Consider the following 25,236-nt stretch of genomic DNA (forward strand, 5'->3'; position numbering starts at 1 on the left):
ATCAAGGTTATGGGGCACTGGCTTTGCGATGATGACGTTGGGAGGTAATGGAGTAGAAGAATGAGAAATCGGAGGATCTAACGGGGATATCTCCCTCCTGACTTGCTGAGTTCCTCCAACATTTTGTGTGTGTTGCTCCCCGGGCAGTGAGGCGACTCCTCAGCACGGTTATTGGTGGATGTTGAAGCCACGGCTATTAGGGATGGTGCCCTAAAACAGTCGTCTTGCTGGTCTGGTCCAAACACCCTCCTGCCTGGAACGGAACTCTGGGGGGGGGGGGGGGAGCGGCTGCTGGACCCCGGTTGCTAGGCGACGGCGTGCGCTCAGTCTCTCTCCCCCCTCCTCTTGTTTCCGCATTAACTTCCGGTCTGCCGGACAAAAGCTTCCGCCCCTGTCAGCGCCCCGCGGGCTGTGCTCTGTTGTGCTGCGGCTGCACTTTAGTTCGGCGCTGTCCCGAGGAGGCATCGCGGCGGGTGAGTAAGAGGAGTCCGGGATTGCCTTTCCTCTTAGCAGCTGTTTAGGCAAGTGCGGGTTCTCCTTTTAAATTTTGCTCCCTTACACACAGACCCGCCACCATCTACTCCTCAGCCCCCCTTCCACAGCAGCTTCTGTCGTCCCTCGGTTACCCTCCAGTCACTTGTCCTGCTAGATCCTCTGATTTCTGATCACTTTACTCCACCATCTGCCAGCATCATCACCGCAAAGCTTATGCCTCATAGCAATGATCCTAATTCACCATCAGTCCATGAAAATATTTGCTCTCTGTGCACTGTTTCCCCCTCTCTTGTAAACTGGTCAATGTTTCCCCAGTTGCTTTCTTCCATGTGTTTCCCTGCATAAAGATTATTCCCTTTAAAATTTGCAGAGTTACACATTCTCATCATTCTTTGGGGGAAAAAAATCTTGTGAATTCTTTTCTTGAATTAATAGTGACGAGTAGTCCACACCTGACATGCAGTCAAGCTAGCCTTTTCAGAATGACCTAAAATGTAAATGGTACAAATCTTTTGAGATGTAATATAAGTTGCTCATGCTTCAATAACATCCCAATGGCAGTTGTACCATCTCCATTGACTAAAATTAAATATCGTGCTTGGTAATCTATGGGGGAAAATGGCAAAAATAACTGTGCAGAAGTGCATTTTATAATGGTTTAGAAGTTTATACTTGTTTCCCCATCATATTTTAGCTTTGCAAAACATAGAGTTGTAGATAACAGCAAAGTATACTGCCTCTTGAGGTCCTGTATGCTTTCTGCAATTGTCTTGAATTAACTGCCCTTAATCTGTAGTCCTGTGATTCTTTACTCTTGAACTCCATAAACTAATCTGCCACCACCACCACCTCATCAGACAACCTATTCCACATGGAGCAAACATTCCGCTGGAGGAAGTCAGTGGCCTGAGCAGAAAGGAATTTTGATGTTTTGGGCTGAGCAGGGTTTTGAGCCGAAACATCAGTATCTTCCCTCCTACAGATGCAGCTCAATCTGCTGAGTGCTGATTCTGAATCAGAATCAGAATCAGACTTTAATTGCCAAGTACATGTGCACATACAAGGAATTTACTTCTGGCAGATGTTGTCTCTCTGCTCATAACAATAATAATGATAAATATAAATGAAAATATAGATTATACATACAAGTAGTGCAATCCAAGTAATAGTTAGCCGACAGTTAACCGGCAGTTAACTGTTCAGCAAAGTGACCGCAGTAGGGAAAAAACTTCTCCAGTGCCTATTAGTCTTAGTCTGGAGGGATCTGAAGCGCCTACCAGATGGAAGCAGTTCAAACAGTCCATGCGCAGTATGGAAGGAGTCCTTTATGATGTTCCCCGCCCTCTTCTTCAACCTGGAAGAGTACAGGTCCACAATAGAAGGCAGGGAGGCTCCAATGATGCGCTCGGCAGTCCTCACTGTGCGCTGTAGTCTGGTTCTATCCTGCTTGGTGGCGGCTCCAAACCACACATTGATGGAGGTGCACAGGACAGACTCAATGACTGCAGTATAGAACTGCAGTAGCAATTCCTGAGGCAGACCAGACTTTTCAGTGGATTGTTTGTTGTTCCAGATTCCAACATCTGCAGTCCTTGATGCATTCCATATGCTAACTATGTGCTGTGGAAGAGGAGAGCTTTTGCTTGTGTCACTTTTGATTCTATTGCCAATTGCTTTATGATGTTGAGTTTTGGATCTTGACCATAGTAGGTGGTCTTGAGGTAGATAGTCTCTATCTAGATCGGTTCGATTCTACAGATGGGTCTCAGCCTGAGATGTCAACTGTTTATTCATTTCCATAGATCCTGCGTGACCTGCTGAGTTCTCCCAGCATTTTGTGTGTGGTACTTTTGATTCTTCATTAGTTTCAACACCTCTTTGAAACTTTGCGGCAACAAGGAATGGTGTGCGTATGAGAGAGAATGGGTAACAGATAAATAGGGGTAGTAGTACTGATAGGATTAATCTGAGTGCTGGCATAGTCTTTGAGCTAAATGGCCTCCTTTGCTGTTGTGAAAAAAATATGGAAAAGAAACCTAAAAATAATTCCAGTTTCTCCAGCTTTTTGCTGTACGTCAAAATCGTAAATGTTTCCTACACTTGCATTTAGCCTTTCAGTGACTGTGTACAAAGGTACATTGGTCTCTTTGAACCCATTATCCATTTTCTCATTTCATGCACCAAAACAGAGAGCTGCACAATTTTTCACATTAAGTGGCATGTGTGATATTGTTGCCCAATCTCACACCCGCCTCTTTGAAGACTCCTTACATCTTCCTCCCTCTTTGCAATCCCCACACACTTTGGTATCAAATCAAAAAGGGGATAACTTTACTTACCCGTCACTGAACTGTTCCCACTGAATTTGACTCACTTTCAAGTACTTTTCATCTCATGTTCTGGATAGTTTTTGCTTATTTATTTATTATTTTTATTTTTTCTCTTTTTTTTATTTGTATGGTTTGTTGTTTTTGTTTTGCACATTGTTTGTTGTCCATTCTGCTGGTGCAGTCTTTCATTGATTCTATTGTGTTTCTCGTATTTACTGTGATTGCCCACAAGAAAATGAATCCCAGTGTTGTAAATGGTGATATATAGGTACTTTGATAATAAATTTACATTGAACTTTGAAATCATTGATATGCACTCAGTTGCCACTTTATTAGGTACAGGAAAATAAATTGGCCACTGTGTGTATTTCTGTATGTTTGTGGTCTTCTGCTGCTGTAGGCCATCCACTTCAAGGTTCAATGAGTTGTGTGTTCAGAGATGCTTTTCTGCACACCACCATTGTAACACAAGGTTATTTGTGTTACTGTTCCCTTCCTGTCAGCTTGAATCAGTCTGGCCATTCTCCTGTGACCTCTCTCACTAACAAAGCGTTTTTGCCCACAGATCTGCCACTCACTGTGTTTTATTTTGTTGTTCTCAATATTCTCTGTAAACTTTAGAGACGGTTGTGTATGTGTATCCCAGGAGATCAGTTTCTGAGATACTCAAAGCATCCCATCTTAGAATTAGTCAGGTTTAATTTCACCAGCATATGTCATGAAATTTGTTACTTTTGCAGCAGCAGCAGTACAATGTAATACATAATAATGGAGGAAAAAATGTGAATCACAGTATGTAAATATACAATATAAAATAATTCAATAAGTAGTGCAAAATTTAAAATATGTAGTGAGGTAGTGTTCAATGTCCATTCAGAAATTGGATGGAGGAGGGGAAGAAGTACTGTACCAACAACCGTTCCACCGTCAAAGTCACTTGGGTCCCATTTCTTCCCCATTCTGATGATTGGCTGATTAGATATTTGCATTAATGAGCAGATAACCCTAATAAAGTGGCTACTCAATTTATATTGTGATTAACTCAGTCCCATCAGTTCATTAATCTCAGCCTGACAATCTGAGAAAATCTGCTTATTCCTACTTTTTGCTTTTTCTGCTTGGCAGGTTGTGACATGTATAAAGTTTGAAGGTTAATACTTGACAATGAAAAATATAGGAGAAGAGCACAGATGAATGTGCGGCTGAAGATCTGGTTTATGAGGGAGGTGCATGGATCATTAGGATTGCTTCTAGGGCAGATGGGATCTGTACATGACAAGACAGGTTATATGTGAACAGAATGGGAACTAATTGTCCTTGCAGGGAGTTTGCTCATAGTACCAGGGAGGGTTTAATCTAATTTGGCGGGGGTTGAGTATTTCAGCGGCAGTGTGGCAGGTGGATGTATGGATTTGAATGCAGAGGGTAATCATGCAAATCCAGTATGTAAAGCAAGCCGAGGCAGATTAGGAAGCATGATGTGTGGGAGGGTTGTTGTTAGTGTGCTCAACTGTATTTATCTAATACAAGAAGCCTTGAAAGTTAAATGAGCTTAGAGCATGAATTGACATGTAGAATTACAATATTGCAGTCATGGGAATATGATTGTGTGAAGAGCAGGACTTATCTGCTTATCTGCCAGGATATAGAATTTTAGAATGACAGATATTTAGGAGAGTTGGGGGAATCATATTGCTGGTTAGGGAGAACATCACAGCAAGAAGTAGAGAGGATATCTTGGAGGAACAGACAATCCATTGGGGGAGTTTAGTGGGTTGAACAGCAATGGGGGGGGGCAGGAAGGAATTTTCAATGTTTTGGGTCAAGACACTGCATCAGGATTGGGAGGGAAGTTGGCCAGTATAAAGAGGAGAAGCGGAGTAGTGACACAGGTGATTGATGGCAATGAGGAGTGGTGAAGGATGGTAGGCGGGTTGCACCAAGTAGGGGAAAGGTGAAGTTGGGAGACAGTGACAGGTGGATGTTGTAAGTGATTTTGCAGCTGCTCAAAATCCAGACCAACACACACAAAATGCTGGAGGTACTCAGCAGGTCCGGCAGCATCTGTGGAGTGAAGTGAACAGTTGATGATTTGGGCTGTGACACTTCATTAGAACTGAATGGAAAGAAAGTGGGCAAAAGCCAGAATAAGAAGGTGGGAGGAGGAGTACAGACTGCCAGTGATAGGTGAGTGCAGCTGAGGGGTAAATGAGTGGGGGAGGTGAATGAAAGGGATAGATCTTTTTTCCCATCTTCCCCCCCCCCACTTTGTTTCTCTCATTCTAATGGATCTCTCATTGTTCTCGTCCCTCTCCACCTTTCATTACTTTCCCATCACATCCCTCTGATTCCCTACTTCCTTCCCTCTATTCCATGGTCCACTGTCTTCTTGGAGGAAAGGATGGGAAGGGAGGAAACCTACTGGAGGGGAGATTATCTAAAACTGGAAAGTTCACTGTTCATGCCAATGAGTTGTGAACTATCCAGGTGGAATATGAGGAGTTGTTTGCATTGGGTCTCACCCTTGTGGCAATGGACAGGTCAGCGTGAGAATGGGAATTGCAGATAGAGCATAGGTACTCTGCAAAACAGTTGCTCCATCTGCGCTTGAACTAGCTAATGTGCAAGAGGCCATGTCAACAGCACTAAGTATTGTAGACCAGGTTAGAGGAGGGGCATTTGAATTTTTGCCTCACCTAGAAGGGCTGTTTAGGTCTCTGGATGGTGGTGAGGGAGAGGGTGCAAGGGCAAGTGTTATGTGTTCTGCGATGTAGGGATAAGTGTCAGAGGTCAGGGTGGGTGCTGAGGGATGAGTAGACCAGTGAGTCGCAGAGGGATATGTTTGACACTGGGATCTCATTGTAGCTGGTGGAAATGACAAAGGATGATATATTGGGTGTGATGTTTCATAGGGTGAAAGGAGTGGACTGAGGAAATTGAGGAATATTTTTGAAGGGGGTAGATTTTACAAGATCATAGGGCTAAAGTTTACGAATAAAGAGGTGCAGCCATGTTGCTGGGATTACACTACAGGCCTCCCATTAGTCAGAGGAAGAGAGATGTAAGCAACTTGCATAGAGGTGTAAAAAGAATGCTAGTGGGAAATTGCCTCGCGTAAATGAAGATCAGCTTTATTTGTCAAGTGTACATTGAAAGAATGAAACTACAGTGAAGAGCATTTGATTCAACGACTAACACAGTCCAAATAACTGCTGGGAGCAGCCCACAGATTTTGCCTGTATCCAGTATCAACATAGTATGCCCAAAACTTACTAACCTTAACCCGTACATTGTCTTTTTTTTGGAATGTGGGAGAAAACTGGAGTGCCTGGAAGTAGCCCATGCAGTCACAGGGAGAATGTACAAACTCTTTTCAGACCATGGCAGGAATTGAGCCCTAATTGCTGATGCTGTAATATTATTATGCTAACTGCTATGCACTGTAGGGAGTGAAGGGATGTGGTGAGGTACTATGCTTTTATCTGCGTTCACCAAGGAGAAGCATGTGGAGGATAGTCAGTTCAGGGAGGGATATGTTGGTTGTCTGGAGAAAGTAGGTTTTAAGAAGATTGAGTTGTTAGATGCCGTTAGATCCCTAGGGCTGGATAAGATCTATAACAGAATGCTTTGGAAAACAGAGGATCAAGCTGCTGGGGCACTGGCAGAGGGTTTTGCATCTCTATTAACCATTCCATTTGTAAGGCATAGAAGGATACAGCCTTATTGCAGGCAAGTGGGAGTATTATGAATGGGCAAAGTGGTTGGTGTAGATGTAGTGGGCTGAAGGGCAAGTTTCTGTGCTATAATTCTGTGACTTCTGAATCTGTAGCTAGGCTGGTGCAATAAATGAACAGACAAAATTTAAGTTAGAAAAAGTCTTCCATTTTGACTCAAAGAGCAATATCAATTAGAGTACAGGAATAGCTAAATCTAAAAATGGTTAGGAGCTTATCATTGAAAGTGGTAGGGCAAATTGTGAGAAAAATGTTTAATCTGAGTTTTATAAATGGAGTTAGAATGTATAGGAGCAAGGAAATTACAATGATCTTCTTTTGATAAAACATAATTGCAAGCAAATTGGAATATTGTATTCAGTTCATTAATTCTTGTTAAATTTTATAAAAGGTGCTTAGAAATTATAGTGTATGTAGATAGTTATTTCCCCTCAGAAAGGAAGCGTTCTGGAGGAGATGTGAATGCAGATATTTAACATCCTGAAGGTCATTGGAGTGAAACAGGGTCAAGAACCAGAGAACCTAGAATAATAACTGGCAAAGTAAGTAATGACATGATGCATACCTTGTTGTGCAATGTTTAGGATGTAGATGCTCTGCCAAATGAGTAGTGAAAAGAGATTTAATCAGGGCATTCATAAGGGAATCGGTTAAGTACTTGAAAGGAAAAGAATTGCAGGGCTGTGGTGAAATGGAACTAGCATGATTACTCACACATTGAGCTGGCTACTTGATGGGCTACGTGGCCTCCTTCTGTGGTAACTTTTCTGTGGTTCTTATCCTGAAATCGTCATCATTAATAAGCCTGAATGCTGAAGGTTCCTACCTTGCGTCTGTGTAACAGAACAACTGCACCGGTTCAAGAAGATGGCTCATCACTTGGGTGGGGGTGGGAGTTGGGAGGTTGGAATATATCACAAAGATGATTACATAGCAAAATGAGCGAATGATTATCCAACAAGCCCACAAGCAAGATGCAAACTTACAAACCATTCAACATACTCTCTTGATAATTCTTGAGGAATCTCTGCTAAGCTGTTTGGATGGTTTGAGGTTTCCTTTTCCCACATTTTCAGGGTGAGAATGCCAAGTTTCTTTAGCTTCCTTTGGTCCTTTTGAGAGTAAGGTTCCATTTTTGAGCCAAGCTGGAATGCTTTGTCTCATGGCCAGGACTTGACACAATATTCAAAGTACCATGAGACATGTTGGAGTGCTGCCTTCAAATTAGACTGATAGCAATTTTAACCAGCTTAAGCATTACTGAGTTAAAGTTGTATTGAAAGTTTTGACTCCCTAGTTCACAGAGTGATTGCAAAATGATGTCATCATGTTAAGCAACTCTGGAGGTGAGATGCTACGCCCTAATTATACAGTAAGTGTGGGAACAGCCCCAACTGAATTTCTCTGAGGTATTCCTTTTCTTGAAGTAATTTCCAAGAAGCTCATAAAGACTATAAAGGAAGTTTGCTTCCCGAATTGGTTAGAAACAACTGATCCTCACTTGGAACCCGACATGTCATACAGTTCCACTACATGTCAGTGCACCATTGATGCCAGGTTTGTTTAATTGAATTTGGTTTTTGCCTTTGATGTGGTAAGATAAACTCACTGCCCAGGAGTTTCAGTTGCCTGAAGCTAAGTTGTATAGAGTCAGCAGAAATGAGTAATTTGGTCCAGTCTGTGCCTACTTTATCCTCAGCCTTGCTTAGCTCATCCCTGTTTTAAAATCTTTGCCCCATATGTGTCTATGGAAGGAAAATCTCAGCCACACTCTGTGATAACAAGTGCCTCATTCTAAGCATCCTTTGGGAAAAAGCACTCCCTGCCTCTTTGACCCTGGGAGGCTTGGTAGCGTAGTGGTTAGTGCTAGCGATTGAGGTTCAATGCCCGTTGTTGTTTTTAAGGAGTTTGCATGTTCTCCCCGTGACTCTGTGGGTTTCTTCTGGGTACTCTGTTTTCTCCCACGCTCCAAAGACAGATAGGTTAGGGTTAGTAAGTTGTGGGCATGCTATGTTGGTGCTAGAAGCACAGCGACACTTGCAGGTTGCCTTCGGCTCATGTTCAGACTGTTGGTCATTGACACAAGACCATGCATTTCCCTGTATGTTTCTATGTATATATGACAAATAAAGCTAATCCTTTATTGATGCTCTGGTAGTGCATCTCATCTGGCGATCAGGCTACCTAATTGACAGCCAGACTGATTTGTACATACCTCCCCCTTTAAATCCCAAGACTTGAACAACATTTCTTGTCTTAATTTGAATGAGTTTCATGTTCAAGTACATGGTGCTGAACTTTTTTAAAAACAGAGTTCATGTTTTATCTCAGGAAGATTATTTTATTACATGATATAGCTTTGTTGAGATGAATGATGACAAAAATGTATATTTATTGACCCTTTTGGCAAGAATACTATAAAAATATAGGGTTGAGATCTGGAATGATTGAAAGTGAGATGAGGTGTCACAGGATTCTTTGGGGATATAATTGGTGTGTTGATGGGCGTTTCTCTTCTTCATCACGCCATTGGCTCCTGTGGTGACTTGGGTCTTTGATCTTGAATGGGGAACTTGCTTCAAACTGGAGAAATGATTTTGATAGCTGAAAGATTGTGAAATGTTTAACTGTAGTGACTAGTGCTACAGTTTTCATTGGGAATGCAATGCTTTTTCAGTTCATTTTTTGAACTCAGAGTCATTGAAGTTTTAATGTACTTCTGTGAGCCCCTTACCCACATTTCTGAAGAATTCACCAAGTAAATATTTTATAGATCAGCATGTATATAATAAATGTCTGATGACCAAGAGGTAATTTGCACCTTTCCCTTGTCTAGAACAACCTATTGATTGTTTCCGACATGGGTTGATTTACCCTAACTTGATAATCTGATTGGAACACACACAAAATGGTGGAGGAACTCAGCAGGTCAGTTAGCATCAATGGAAAGGAATAAACAGTCAATGTTTCGGGCTGAGACCCTGCATCAGGCTTCAGAGGAAGGGGACAGAAGCCAGAATAAGAAGGTGGGGGAGGAGAAGGAGTATAAGCTATTAGGTGATAGATGAGACCAGATGAGGTGGAAGGTGGTTGGGCAAAAAAAGCATCTGAATGGCTGAAGAACATATCTGATAAGAGAGACCAAGGGAGAAAGTGAAAGAGGAAGGGCAATAGAGGGAGGAGATGAGGATTTATCTCTTCCACATCACCTCCCAGCTTTTTCCTTCATTCCTTCCTCTCTCACCTACCCATTCCCCCCCCCTTACCTGCTTACACCTATCATCTAACAGTTTGTACTCCTTCCAGTCACTCCTACCCTCTTATTCTGGCTTCTTTCCTCTTCATTTATAGCCCTACTGGAGGGTCTTGGCACAAAATGTTGTTTGTTTATTCCTTTCTATAGATGTTGCCTGATTTGCTGAGTTCCTCCAGCACTTTGTGTGTATTCCTCAAGATTTCCAGGCATCTGCAGAATCTCTTGTGTTCTTGAAAGTCTGAATTGCTGTATTGTATAAGGTAGGGTTGCGCAATTCTGCTGTGTTGTTTGTCTTGGATATGCCATCAGATTCGTCATTTTTTTTAAAGCCACCTATGAATTGCTGGGATTAGTTCAGACTCATAGGTTACCTTTTCCAACTGTGAGCTAAAAATCATAATTTAAGGATTAACACCTCACTAGTTTGGACTGAGAGTTTTTTCTCCACCACAGACTTAAGAGCACTTACTGGAGCATGTTATTTAGCAAGTGAAATGGGATAACAAACATCTCTCAGTCCTGTCCTCTTTCTTGCTCTCATTTGCAACGTACCAATATTTTTCAAACCTTCCCATATTTTTCTGCTTTTGAGGGCTAACTCCAGATGTGTGACTCAATGAGTTCTTGTAGTCTCTGCCTAGAGTAGCAACAATCAGCGATCGGACGTAGCTTACGCAAGTTCACTGACTGAGTACATAACACATCGATTCGCAGCAGTTTGGTGTTTAGAGTGGCGACCAATGAGTGATTGAAATTGACTGGGAAGAGCAATTTAAATAAGACGGGAACAAGTGGAGTGGCCTTTGTTGGAGTGGCCAGTGCTGGAGTGGACAGTGTTAGACTGGAGATTATGAGCATTTAGCTCTTTGAAGCTTCAGCGAGGAGAGGCTTGAGTGTGAGAAGGTGAAAAAACTGTAGGTAAAATTATTTATTGCTGTTCTTTCTTTATATTTGCACAGTTAGAACAGTAGGGAGATCAGGCAGGATAATAGGATGCTTTTCTTGCAGGATGTAGAAAGGTAGGGAGACTTCTAGGGTCCCTGATGATTGCACTTGCAGGAAGTGCATCTAGCTGCAGTTTCAAACACTCCGTGTTAAGGAGTTGGAGGTGGAACGGGATGAACTCTGGATCATTTGCGATGCTGATGGGGCAATAGGACATATAGAGTGGTAGTTACACCTAAGGTGCAGGACACAAGAGACTGAGTAACAGTCAGGAAGTGGAAAGGGATTTAACAACCAGTGCACAGTTCCTCTGTGGCCAACCCCCTCAATAACAGGTATACCACTTTGGATACTGTTAGTGGGGGAGGGTGACGACAGCAGGGGAAAGTCACTGCATTTGAGCCTCTGGCACTGAGTCTGGCTCTGTGACTCAGAAGGGAAGTGGGGGGAGAAGAGGTGAGCTGTGGTGATAGGGGATTCATTAGTTAGGGAGCAGAAAGAAGGTTTTGTAGATGAATACAAATTCGTGGATGATATGTTGCCACCTGGAGGCCAAGGTCCAGGACATCTTGACTCAAGTCTTCAGTATTCTCAAATGGGAGGGTGAGCACCCAAAGGTCTTTGTCCAGGTAACATAGGTAGGAAGAGTGATGAGGTTTTGCAAAATGAGTTCAGGGACTTGGGTGCTAGAGTTGTGATCGAGGATTGCTACTCGTGTCATGTCCTAGTGAGGCCAAAACTAGGAAGATTGTGCAGCTTAACACGTGGCTAAGGGTTTGGTGTAGGAGGGAGGGCATAAGATTTTTGGATCAAAGGCCTCTCTTCCTGGGAAAGTGCATCCTGTACAAAAGAGACTGTTTGCACCTGAACTGGAGAGGGACTAGTATCGTAGCAGGAAGGTTTGCTAGTGCTGTATGGGATGGTGGGGTGGGGGGGAAGCACAGAAGTTAAATGGAGTTGCAGGGGGATGGGAGCCATAGTGTCAGAACAGATAGTAGAGTGGTTGTGGAGACATGTTGTTAAGACCTCATACAAAGTCAAGGGTCAAAATGTTGAGCATGGTGTGACTCCTGTCCTGAGCTGCCAGGAAGTATCGTAGAAAAGGCAGAAGAGCTCAGGGTATGGAATGGCAACTGGAATTATGATATTGTAGCTATTAGTGAGACTTGGTTGTAGGAGGGGTAGGACAGCTCAATATCCTGGAGATCCTTTGTTTTAGACATAACCGAGCGGGAGGGAATAAAGGGGAGGGATGGCATAACTAGTCAAGGAAAATGTCACGGCAGTGCTCAGTCAGGACAGATTGGAGAACTTGACTAGTGAGGCTATATGGGTGGAACAGAGGAATAAGAAATGCATAACCAGGCTGCTTTATAGACCACCCAACAGTTCACAGGAATTAGAGGAACAGATTTGTAGATTGCAAATTGTAGCAAGGAACATAAGGTTGTTAAAGTAGGTGATTTTAGCTTTCCTCATATTAACTAGGTCTCACATACTGTAAAAGAACTAGATGGGATAGAGTTTGTCATATATATTCAGGAAGGTTTCCTTAATCAGAACATGGAAGTCTCAGTGAGAGAATGCTTGATATTTGATCTGCTGTTTGGGAATGAGACAGGACAGGTGACAGAAGTTTTCGTTGGAGAACACTTTGTATCTAGTTGCCACATTGCCATTAGTTTTAAAGTAAATATGCAAATAGATAGGTTTGATACGTGGTCCCTATTATAGTATATGCGGTGTACTATTCTGTGTTCTAAGCCCTTCAAGGAGATTCAGATTTCATTGCAGTATTTTCCAGGTATCAAAGGCAAAGACAAAGAATTAATGCTGTGTTCTGTGTGCCCCCCACCCCATGTGCCCCTCACACATTTGAGCTGCCGGTCATATCACCTGTATTAATATAGCGAGTAAATGTGCTTCAATTATACAGATTTTACCTGTTTTAAATTATTTCATTCATTTGGAAGTATTACATTTGTAAGAACTTTGTTTTTCATTACTTATAGATGACAAGTCTTAGTAATAATCATTGTTGATATAACTTCAACAGTTATATCTTTTTAATATGATAATCTTTTTTGTAGTTTCTATTGATTTTCCTTTGCTCTGTAGTCAGAGTGCTGCCTGCCATAAGCTGGACTAACCTTGTGTCTCTTTAAAAATAAAGATTCCCTTTCAAAACTGAAATGACCAAGTGTAAAAAGCTTCTTTTCATAATTCATTCTTGGACACAACACAAGGGAAATGCTTGTGGGTTTCATCTTCTCGGATGCAATGTGTTTTTTTTCTGTTTGTATTGCTAGACTTAGCCTTTGTCCAGATGACCTGCACACAGTGCACAAGATGAATTGGGAAAGGACATTTGTGCCAAGGGTGGCGGCAGAGGTGTTGGATATCTTTATGGGGGAGTAGTGCCCTCTTTTCTGGTCAGTGCTTGGAACTGCTTTTTGGTTGGGAACCTCAGCAAAGATCTTAGTTAACTCACAGTTATGTTTGTAAAGTTGTCTGTTCTACCTGGGCATCAGTCCCCAACAGAAGTAATGAGTGAATCTGATGTCAGTTTGGAACACTAAACTGGTCATGAATGTGTTCATTCATTACCCTGGCACTGTATGGCTCAGAAGCTTATCCAAGCCACTTCATCCAATTCTGTTGCCAGGACTCAAAAGACTAGTCAAGAACGTTCAGTATACAGAAAGAGAGGGGGGAAGGATATTTTTCTAATTCCAATTCTCTGCATAGACTTGTATTTTTTTTAAAAGATTATTAATATTAATAGTCCTTGTCTGATGGGAGTAATAAGAAGAGAGCATATCTTGGATGACAAGGGCCTTTAATGATGCTGCCTTTTTTGAGGCATTTCCTTTTGAAGAAATTCTTCAAAGAAGTATCTTTTTCTCTCGCTAACTGAGATAATTCAGCAAGAAATTGGAAAGAAACCAGGTGGGATTTAGATAGATGAAAATTGTATTCTCTTAAGCAAAATTTTATTTTGTCAGAGGCTCAGCTGCCAATAAAGGAGTGGTTCTTACTTCCTTTTATGCCCCTCCTCCTATTAACTTCTCCTCCTCCAGATTCCCTGGAAAAAGTCTTCAGCTGTTTTACTGACATTGCTGCAGGTTCCAGCACCGGGACAACACTTACACTAAATACATGAAGCACTGATGGTCGGTGCTGCAGACATTTGCAGTAGGTGGAGGTAATGACAAACACATGGGCTGCTTTACTTTTGAGCAGCTGTAGTTAGACACTGAAGTGCCTTTCTTTCCTTCCAGACGGTATTGAACAAGCCAGGAGAGTGAGAGGATTGATATGGGTAAGTTGTTGCTCACAGAAGTAGATTTAGAGAATGAAAGCAGGCATAACTATTTGGTGAGTGATCTTATTTTAAAAAGTTTTTTAAAAAACTGAAGAAGTTCCATCTATGCTGACTGGCCCAGCCAAAACAATAAGTTTGCCTTTGTTGTTATAAATTATTCTATTAAACACAGATTTAAGATTGTAGTAGCTTTTCTTGTAAGCTTAATTATGACTTGGGGGCAGGGATGTAAAAAAAGTGGAAGCCAGATGTAAAGATTAAAGGAATGAGGCACTTGAAAGGGTTGATATAATCAAAAATTGAAAGATTATTATGGGACAATGGAAACCATTGCTGTTGGAAAGATAATAGAACCTTGTATTTCATTTTCAGGAAATTAACTTCCTGAGTCAAACTACAATAAATTGTGATTTTTAATGTTATGTGGGTTTATTATTGTTACTTACTTACAAAGTGTACTACTTCTGCTTAAATCCATCACTCCTACAGGGGCATAGGCCACCAATAACAGCTTGGTAGAGTCCTGAGAAGGAGCAGTCTTCCAAGTTGTCTCTAGGTGTAGCCCATCTTCAAAAATCCTTCCTGTCCCAGGGATGAGGTCTTTGGAGCTTCTGTTCGTATTTCTGTAGCTCTGCGTTTTTAGCAGGGTGGGGTTGCTAGCGCTGTGCCCAACCCTCCTTTCACGGCTGGGACCCAGTTTGGATAGCGGTCTGCTTTTATGCAATTCTGTTGATGATTGCATCCTCTAAATCTTCATTTTCATTGTAATATTCAAGAAGATTGTCAATACCTTCAAATTATTTGTAGTTTCTAACTTGTTGATGCAGTGAATTTGTTTCATTTTTACTTCTGACAGTTTTTGGCATTTCCAACCCTGAATGCATGAAACCATAGTGAGCAAAACTGTTCTGAGTTGTCTTGCTGCTTATTTTCACAACTATCAGTTACGAAAACCACAGGTTTTTTTTTTACATAAACACACAAAACTGACATTATTCAAAGACTTCACTTTAAGCATGGTGTAGTATCTTATGGCCACATAGGTGTCCATGATTAACACTAGTTAGAATCTATTTGGCAGTTCTGCCCCAATTAGTGTCCCAAATAAACCAAGGGAATCCTAGCAATTTTCTTGATTTGGTTTTGTTCTTTAAGATTTGTATCAAATTAGTGGCTGCCATGATTAAATGATGGCCCAATTAACCAGAATCCGCTGTATATTTAAAAAGTGAATGGGAGACAAGCCATCTTTCTCCTGAATAAGTAAAATTCAAACATTTATAAGTTAACCTTTTATTAATATTTCCCACATGGATAATGCTGAAAGTGCTGTAGTTTCTTTATTTTTTATGTTTGCTGGACTATTCCTCATCAAAGCTAAATGTGGGTTCTATTGCCTGGATGAAGATCATGACTGTGTTTATTTCATGGTCTTGCCTGCTTCCTGAGGGAAATATAAATTACCAGAGGTTATTGAAATGAATGGGCTTAGTGGCACTTTGTATTTGGAATACACCATGTACAGTAATCACTCCTTGGGTAGTTATTTTAAAATATCAAATTAAACCTCAGCTTACTGTGCGATTTTTATTTTATTTTATAACAATGCAAGTGTTTATTTTATTACTTACAATTGCAATAATTCTATTAATAAAAAGAGGTGGCAAATACTTGAGTTAAGTTAGATTGCAGTCTAAAGCAGGTTTATGTCTGATTTTCCGTCATTTCTACATGTAGCTTTCTTGCCTACAGTTCCTCAGCCATTACATGTGTGTGGCTTCATACATTTTTTAAAAACTGAATCCATTATTCTCAGTCTAGTTATGTTTAAATTCTATAGCCCTAATCCACAATCTTCTAATTCTGTATTCTTGGTAGTAGTCCTTCAGTTGCCTGGGTCCAAAACTCTGCAATCCCCTCCATAAATGTGTTAGTTTTTGCCCTCTCTGTAACCATTTTGATTTAATGTTGAATAAGCCTTTGGCCACTTGCTTACTATTTGTGGCAGTATGAAATTTTATTATAATGTGTTCCCAAGAATGTAATGGGACAATTTACTAAAAGGTAAAATTGTCATCTTTAATTGTTATTGTTCAAATCCTTGCTTTGAATTTTGATGAAGAATAAAGAGCTTCACTTCTAGTCCAGCTGTAATGCCTTTTTAAGATTTGGAATTACTTGGACTCGATCCAAAGATAATATCTGTCAGCTACCAAGTACCCTAGTTGTTTTCTTTAATTTAAAAATAAAACTCCATACAATGCTGCATTTTTCAAGGTGTCCTACTGAATTTCCCCTTTATTTGGTACAATTAGTTAATGCATTATTTACTTTAGTTGTAATGAGATCTTGTAGTGTAGAACAAATAAAGCTTACCCCTACCATTAAGTGAAGATTGATTGACACTGGATCTTGGGAGCAATGTAGTGCTAATTCTACTAAATAAACACAAAATGCCAGAAAATACTGAAAGGGTTAGTCAGCATCGATGGAGAGAGTGACACACACAAAATGCTGGAGGAACTCAGCAGGCCAGGCAGCATCTATGGAAAAGTAAACAGTCCTCATGAAGGATTATAAATAAATAAATCTTAGAAACCTGAAATAAAAACACAAAATACTGGAAACACTCAGGCAACATCTGAGGAAAGGGCAGAGTACCTGTACTGTGTTTACAGGAGTGATCCAGATTTTCAGGTTGCCTGTCACTTCAATTCACGTCCTATTTCCACACTGACGTTTCTGCCCTGTTACAGTGAGGCCCAATGCAAGTGTAAGGAGCAACAGTGGCACAACATGGATGTGTTTTTTTTAAACCATGTACAGTTTTGACAGAGCAATGAGCCTAGACATCAAAGGCTACAGGCCAAGGAAGATGGGATTATTATGGATCAGTGCCTCCTGGTTGGTGTAGATGTAGTGGGCTGAATGGCCTGTTTCCATGCTGTATGACTGATCTTGCCTTCCATCTGGGCATTTTGCAGCCTGCAGGATTTAATATTTTACTCAGTCCACACAATGTGCTGGAGGAGCTCAGCTGGTCAAGCATCATCTATGGTTTTGGCTGAGACCCTTCATTGCTCTAGATTTCCAGCACCTGCAGTACCTCTTGTGTCTTAATATTTAGTACTCCAGCTTCAGATAATTCTTTCCTTACGTTTCCTTAATGTATTGGAGCTGGCCATTTCTGCCTGTCATGACTTTGGTTTTGTTTTGTACAATCCATCTGGTTGCAGGTTATATCCCACAGTGGAAATTTAATCTGATTTTGGCAGCCGCATTAAGTCACTCAACTCACCCTGTCAGAGCTGTTTGTTTATTGTTTTACACATAGCCCACCTAAACCGACCCCATTCCCTCCCTTTCCCAGTACTAATTAATGCTCCAGACCTGAAATATATATGTTTTTTTCCTTAAATGCTTTCTGACTTGTGAGTACTTCCAGAATTTTGCCTTTTTATTATAAAATGGAAGGGAGAGAGAATTAAAAGTTGCAGCTTGGAAATGTGTGATACTGGGCGTGAATGGCTGAGTGGAGTCATGCTCTTCACATGGCCCTGTATATTTCTCTACTTCAGATGTTAAATCTCATCTTCTGATAAAGGTGGCTGTGTAGGCAAAGGAGTTAATGAGCCTGTTGCAGATCCATGGCATGGATGTTTTATTTTTGGTTTGCTGCCTCGACTTTTAGAGTAAGCACATTGAAAGCAAACATGTTAGGAAGAACTTCATGAAACAGTGTGTCTTTCTTGAATAATGGAAACTGTGAGCAATAGCTCCTGAGAGACCAGTGTTTGATGACAAGGAGCAGTGAGTTAGGATGATGAGTTCTAGAATAGTGCTACCAGATTAAACTATTTTGTATGTATAAAAAAAATCCAAATTTTAAAATTAGATGTTACATTCATATTTTCACAAACTTGTCATATATTTTATAGACAATAGACAGTAGGTGCAGGAGTAGGCCATTTGGCCCTTCTAGCCAGCACCGCCATTCACTGTGATCATGGCTGCTCATACACAGTCAGTACCCCGTTCCTGCCCTCTCCCCATATCCCTTGACCCCGCTATCTATAAGAGCTCTATCTAACTCTCTCTTGACTGCATTCAGAGACTTGGCCTCCACTGCCTTCTGGGGCAGAGCATTCCACACATCCACCACTCTCTGGGTGAAAACGTTTTTCTGCATCTCTGTTCTTAAACCCCTTATTCTTAAACTGTGGCCTCTAGTTCTGGACTCACCCATCAGCGGGAACATGCTTCATGCCTCCAGTGTGTCCAATCCCTTAATAATCTTATATGTTTCAATCAGATCACCTCTCATCCTCCTAAATTCCAGTGTATACAAGCCCAGTCGCTCCAACCTTTCATATGACAGTCCTGCCATTCCGGGAATTAACCTTGTGAACCTATGCTGCACTCCCTCAATAGCAAAAATGTCCTTCCTCAAATTTGGAGACCAAAACTGCACACAATGCTCCAGGAATCATTTTAAAATGATTTCATGACACTATAAGAATACTCCCTGCAAAAAATGAGTTGTAATTTTGTTGCAAGTCATCACCTTGCAGTATAATCTCAAAGATTGGTAGCCTTCTCTACTGACACAATTCTGAGACCCTCTGCAAAATTCTACCTGGTCCCTGTGACTGTGCTAATTTTATCTTCAGTTTTGAGGGATATGGTACGATTGTTATGGAAAATGTTTCTCTCACAGATCCTCTTAACTCTCCAAATGTTTCCTATCTCTACGAATCTACTCACCTTATTTTGCAGGCTCCAGATTTTAAACCCATAAGATGTGGTATCTTTTTGAGCACTTTCAGATACTCAGCACTTTCCATAAGTTAATGTCTTATCCAAGTGAAAAGCTTCCTTACTGAAGGGAAATTTTTAACCTTGTCTTTAGCCTGTACTGGAATGAGCCAGATCTGTGGATTTTCCAAAGAGCCAAAGGAAGCATATTATTTGGGATTGCTTTTTTTGTATCATTTATTCGTATATAAACCTGTTGATTGGATTGACTGGAGTTGTTCTAACATTAATGTTGCCTTCAGGAAAAAAATGAGGAAAATTTGGCTGGGATGAGGATAGGAAGATAAGTAGCTACAATGAGGCCTCATTTATGCTCTATCTATGCATTTAGATTCTGTCTCTTTCTCATCTCTCTAGCCAGAGGACAGATGAGGAAGAAGTTGGGCACCACTTCACTTTAAATTCCAAGGAATCAAAACTTTGAATAGATGGTGATATGTTTATCTCTTTGTGTGTACACATACACACACAGTAGATTCTGTTTAATCGGGATAGCCATTTATTTGGGACAACTCTTAAACAACGAAAATCTAAATCATTAAAATAGCCAGGATTCGCTTTGTTTATTTGGGACACTATGCCACTTAATTTGGGCAGAAGACTGTTGCCAAACAGTTTCTAAATAGCATCAATCGTGTGCACTTGCATGGCCCTTAGGCACTACACCGTACGTAGAGTGATCAGAATTTTAAGTAGAGTTAGTTGCCTGTGTTTGTGTTCAAAAAGCAGTGATTTTTGTCTCTGATAGTTGGCGAGAAGTTAGAACAATTCAGAACTGTTTTGCTCACTGTGGTTTCAAGCATTCAGACTTGAAGGTGCCAGAAATGGCTGTTAGACATTACAAAGCAAACTGTTTTTAAATAATGTCAGTTGTATACACTTGTGTTATGGGCCGACAGACTGCAGTTCAAAATGCAGTGATTATTGATCATTTTGGTTTTTATTTTGACTATGCAGTAAGGCAAGAAGATAATCCATTATCTGCACCAGGTGTCTGCTGATTTTGTTCATTTTACAGTCAATCAAAAGAACATAGCAGCGATGAATTATTCTGTCAATAACTATTAAAAATTAATGCTCAGTTTTATAATATTATAGTGATATTGGTAATGTTCTAATTTGTTCTGCATTTCATTTAAATGCATAATTTGTTACACAGTTAAATGGTAGTTTGCCTTTGCTATGCTTTTAGCTATTTCTATGAAACTTTGGCTAATTGGAGCAAGCACTTAACTGGGCCACAGTGTACTAGTTCCAATTTGTCCCAATTATCTGGAAAAGAGAGAGAGAGAGAGAGTACACATACACATGGACACTCTGGACACTCACTTGGTGGCCACTTTATTAGGTGTGGGATTCGAACACGGTGAGATCTTCTGCTGCTGTAACTTATCGACATGCTATGCATTCAGAGAGGCTCCGCTGTACACCACTATTGTATTGCATGCTTATGTGAGTTACTGCCACATATCGTTAGCTTGAACCACTTTGGCTATTCTCTGATCTCGCTCATTAACAAGATGTTTTGGGCCACAAAATTGCTGCTCACTGGATTCTTTCTGTTTTTTTGCACCATTCTCCATAAACTTTGGAGACCGTTGTGCATGAAAATCGCAGGAGATCAGCAGTTTCTGAGATTCTCAAACCACGCCGTCTGGCACCAAAAATCATTCCACAATCAAAGTTATTTTGATCAGATTTCTTCCCCATTCTGATGTTTGGTCTTAACAGCAACGTAACCTCTTGACCATGTCTGCATGATTTTATGCATTGAGTTGCTGCTAAATGATTGGCTGATTAGATATTTGCATTAATACCCTGGTATACAGTACCTAATAAAGTAGCCACTGAGTGGAAATGCTGACATCCATTTCCTCAGTGCTGGTCTCACAGTATCAGTTTTGATGTGGAATGGTCACATTCTGATCCACTTCCTTCCCTCCATAAAGATTAGTGATGAGGCCAGCAACTGTGCCATTCATGAGCTTGCTGCAATGTGATACAAATTAAGAAGAAACCTAGACATGCATTGATAATACCATGGCCTCAAGCACTTTGCTGCTATTTCTTTACCAGTCCTGATGCAGGGTCTCGACTTGATACATCAACTTTCCCCTTGCCTCCATAGACACTGACTCCCTCTGCAGGTAGTTTATAGATTCCACCATCCATAATCTCCAATGCCTCCATTATATTGCTTTGAAGTATTTTAAAACTATAGGTTGAGTAGCCTTTATCTGAAATTCCAAAATTTGAAAACCTCTGAAGTCCAAAATATTTTTGAGCGCTGATGTGACGTCACAAATGGAAAATTCCTCTAGGCATGGGAAGGTTCCCCAATGATGAGTACACCAGACAATGCTGAGAAGTGGCTTCACATATGTAATGAACAGAAGTAATAGAGAAGCACTGCATAAAGTGAAAAATGAAGATCTTGATCGTGTATTGAAAAAGTGGATTTACCAGCTTCATAGTGAACATATGCTGCTTAATGGTGTGCTGATCATGAAACGAGCAATGATCTACCACAATGAACTGAAAATTGAAGGTCATTGTGAATATTCAGCAGGCTGTTTGCACAAACTTAAGAAAAGGCACGACATTAATTTTTTTTAAAGATTTGTGGTGATAAAACGTCTACTGATCACAAAGTAGCAGAGAAATTAATTGAGTTTGCTAAGATCGTTGCTGATGAAAACGTAACATGCTGAATGGCTGTGTTAGTACATACTTGTGATGAACAAGTGTAAGACAAAAACTGCTTACCATTAGCACATATAAATTCAGAGCTGGAAATGATGACAATTCCTGACGAAGGGTCTCGGCCCAAAACAACGAAAGTGCTTCTCTCTATAGATGCTGCCTGACCTGCTGTGTTCCACCAGCATTTTGTGTGTGTTGCTACAATTTCAAGCTATATCATTATATACTTCGAAATCTCAAATTTGAAACTCTTCCAGTTCCAAGCATTTCGTATAAGGGGTACTCAACCTCTATTTGTAGTATTTCGTTATATGGGAGTCAGTTTGTGTATAGATAGCAATGGCTTTATTATCTTTTTTTGTTGATACTGGTAGAGGGATGACCACTAAACCGGATGTAGGTAAAGTGCCATCGACTTTTTTAATATCCACTTGATAAATCAGATTAGTTGACTGATTGTAAAAATTAATTTGAAATGTAGTCATTCTTAACCTTCATTGTATGTTCAAGTCTCTGATGTGGAAATTGAATACTATCACCTTATTCTGAAGTAGGTCTACAGGCCCACTGAGCCTTGGCTGACACTGGAAGATATTGGGTGGTGAGAAGTCACTTAGCTTGGGGTCACACCACATTGAGTGATCTTTGTGGGTGAAATGAACAAATGATTATGTTGATGAGGAATTCAAGGGGGAAATGTTGAAAATGCACAGCACGTCCCTCAGCAGCTGGAAAAAGAGCTTGAAAAGAACAGAAATGGTGAAAGAACTCAGCCAATCAACCAGGTTGCACATTGGTTTTTAGACTGTCCTATTAGTTGCAGCCTTTCATTGATCCTATTGTGTTTCTTGTATTGACTGTGAATGCATGCAAGAAAATGGGTTGTACAGTGCCCATAAGAAGTATTCATCCCCCCTTGGGTTTTCATGTTTTATTGTTTTACAACATTGAATCATAGTGGATTTAATTTGGCTTTTTTGACACTGATCAACAGAAAGAGACTCTTTTGTGTCAAAGTGAAAGTAGATCACTATAAAGAGATCTAAATTAATTACGAAGCTAAAACACAAAATAATTGATTGCGTAAGTATTCACCCTTTTCCAGTCAGTATTTAGTAGATGCTCCTTTGGCAGCTATTATAGCCTTGAGTCTCTGTCAGCTTTGCACTTCTGGACACTGCAATTTTTCCCCATTCTTTACAAAACTGCTCAAGCTCTGTCAGATTTCCTGGGGATCATGAATGGACTTCCCTTTTCAAGTCTAGCCACAAATTCTCAATTGGGTTGCGGTCTGGACTCTTGATGGCCACTCCAGGACATTAACCTTCCTTTTTTAAACAAAGGGGCTTCCCTTCTTCCACCATCAACTTTGCTCTCAAACGCATCTCTCCCATTTCTCACACATCTGCACTCACCCCATCCGCTCACCACCCCAGTCGAGATAGGGTTCCACTTGTCCTCATCTACCACCCCACAAGCCTTCCAGGTCCAATGTAAAATTCTCTGTAACTTACGCCACCTCCAATGGGATCCCACTACCAAGCACATTTTTCCCTCCCCTCCCTCTTTCTGCTTTTCATGGGGATCGCTCCCTACGTGACTCCCTTGTCCATTCGTTCCCCCCATCCCTTCCCACCAACCTCCCTCCTGGCACTTACCCTTGCAAGTGGAACAAGTGCTACACCTGCCCTTACACTTCCTCCCTCACCACCATTCAGGGCCCCAAACAGTCCGTCCAGGTGAGGCGACACTTCACCTGTGAGTTGGCTGGTATGGTATGCTGCGTCCGGTGCTCCCTGTGTGGCCTTTTATATATTGGTGAGACCCGACGCAGACTGGGAGACCATTTCACTGAACACCTGCGCTCTGTCCGCCAGAGAAAGCAGGATCTCCCAGTGGCCACACATTTTAATTCCACGTCCCATTCTCATTCTGATATGTCTATCCATGGCCTCCTCTACTGTCAAGATGAATCCACACTCAAGTTGGAGGAACAACACCTTATATACTGCCTGGGTAGCCTCCAACCTGATGGCATGAACATTGACTTCTCTAACTTCTGTTAATGCCCCCCCTTCCCTTCTTACCCCATCCCTAATATATTTAGTTTTCCCCCCACTATTTTTTCTCTCTCTCTTCCCATCACTCTGCCTGTTCTCCATCTCCCTCTGGTGCTCCCCTTCCCCTTTCTTTCTCCCTAAGCCTCTCGTCCCATGATCCTTTCTCTTCTCCAGCTCTGCAGCCAATCACCTTTCCGGCTCTCAACTTCACCCCACCCCCTCCGGTCTTCTCCTATCATTTCACATATCCCCCTCCCCCTCCTACTTCCAAATCTCTTACTATCTTTCAGTTAGTCCTGATGAAGGGTCTTGGCCCAAAATGTCGACAGTGCTTTTCCCTATAGATGCTGCCTGGCCTGCTGCATTCCACCAGCATTTTGTGTGTGTTGCTTGAATTTCCAGCATCTGCAGATTTCCTCGTGTTTAACCTTGTTATTTTTAGACTATTTCTGTATAGCTTTGGCTTTATGGTTGGGGTCATTGTCTGGCTGGAAAACAAATCTTCTGAGTTGCAGTTCTTTTGCAGACTGCATCAGCTTTTCCTCCAGGATTTCCCTGCATTTTGCTGCTTTCATTTTAACCTCTACCTCACAGGCCTTATGCCAAACATAGCATTTAGTGTGATGGCCAAAAAGCTCACTTTTGGTTTAATCAGACAATAGAACCTTTTTCCAGATGACTTCAGAGTCTCCCACATCCCTTCTGGCAAACTCTAGCAGCGATTTCATATGAGTTTTTTTTCAATAGCGGCTTTCTCTTTGCCACTCTTCGTTGTATGCGCAGTCTCTCCCATCTCAGCTTCTGAAGCTTGTAGCTCCTCCAGAGTTGTCATGGGTCTCTTGGTGGCCTCCCTCACTGGGCCCCTTCTTACACAGTCACTCAGGTTTTGAGGATGGCCTGCTCTAGGCAGATTTACAGCTGTGCCATATTCTTTCCATTTCTTGATGATTGACTTAACTGTACTCCAAGGGGTATTCAGTGACTGGGACTTGGAAATCTTCTTGTATCCATCTCCTGACTTCTGATTTTCAATAACTTTCACGGAATTGCTTGGTGTTCTTTTGTCTTCATGGTATAGTTTTTGCAGGATACTGACACACCAGCAGTGGAACCTTCCAGATACAGGTGTATTTTTACTATGATTAGTGAAACACTTTGTACACAGGTCTCCTAAAACAGATCTCCATTTAACTAATAATGTGACTTCCAAAACCAGTTGGGTCCACCAGTGATGATTTGGTGTGTCATATTAAGAGGGGTGGGGTGAATACTACTGCAATTAATTATTTTTTGTTTTATATTTGTAATTAATTTAGAACACTTTGTAGAGATCTGTTTTCACTTTGACAGGAAAATCTTTTTCTGTTGATCAGTGTCAAAAAAGCCAAATTAAATCCAGTGTGATTCAATGTTGTAAAACGATAAATAATAAAAACTTCCAAGGTGTGTGAATACTTTTTATAGGCACTGTATATGGTGACAAAAATGTATTTTGATAATAACTTTACTTTGAACTTGGAATTTTGAGCTTCTGTAGAAAGAGAAACCATTCAATACTTTTTGCCAGGGATTC

The 25,236-nt window shown here is 41.0% G+C and overlaps 1 protein-coding gene across 5 annotated transcripts in view; it reads left to right on the top strand.

Moving 5' to 3' along the window:
* The first annotated feature begins 355 nt into the window (after positions 1 to 355).
* Positions 356 to 25,236, top strand: part of csgalnact2 (chondroitin sulfate N-acetylgalactosaminyltransferase 2) — a 71,577-nt gene continuing 46,696 nt past the window's right edge. For 2 of the 5 annotated variants that reach the window (XM_059946510.1, XM_059946514.1), the window contains exon 1: positions 356 to 473. The gene's annotated coding sequence lies outside the window, so the exon portion shown is untranslated. Of the gene's footprint in view, positions 474 to 14,041; positions 14,083 to 25,236 lie in introns of all 5 variants that reach the window. The other 3 variants (XM_059946511.1, XM_059946513.1, XM_059946512.1) reach the window with 3 other exon arrangements.

This window comes from Hypanus sabinus, chromosome 21 (genome assembly GCF_030144855.1).
Source record: "Hypanus sabinus isolate sHypSab1 chromosome 21, sHypSab1.hap1, whole genome shotgun sequence".
Lineage (NCBI taxonomy): Eukaryota > Metazoa > Chordata > Chondrichthyes > Myliobatiformes > Dasyatidae > Hypanus > Hypanus sabinus.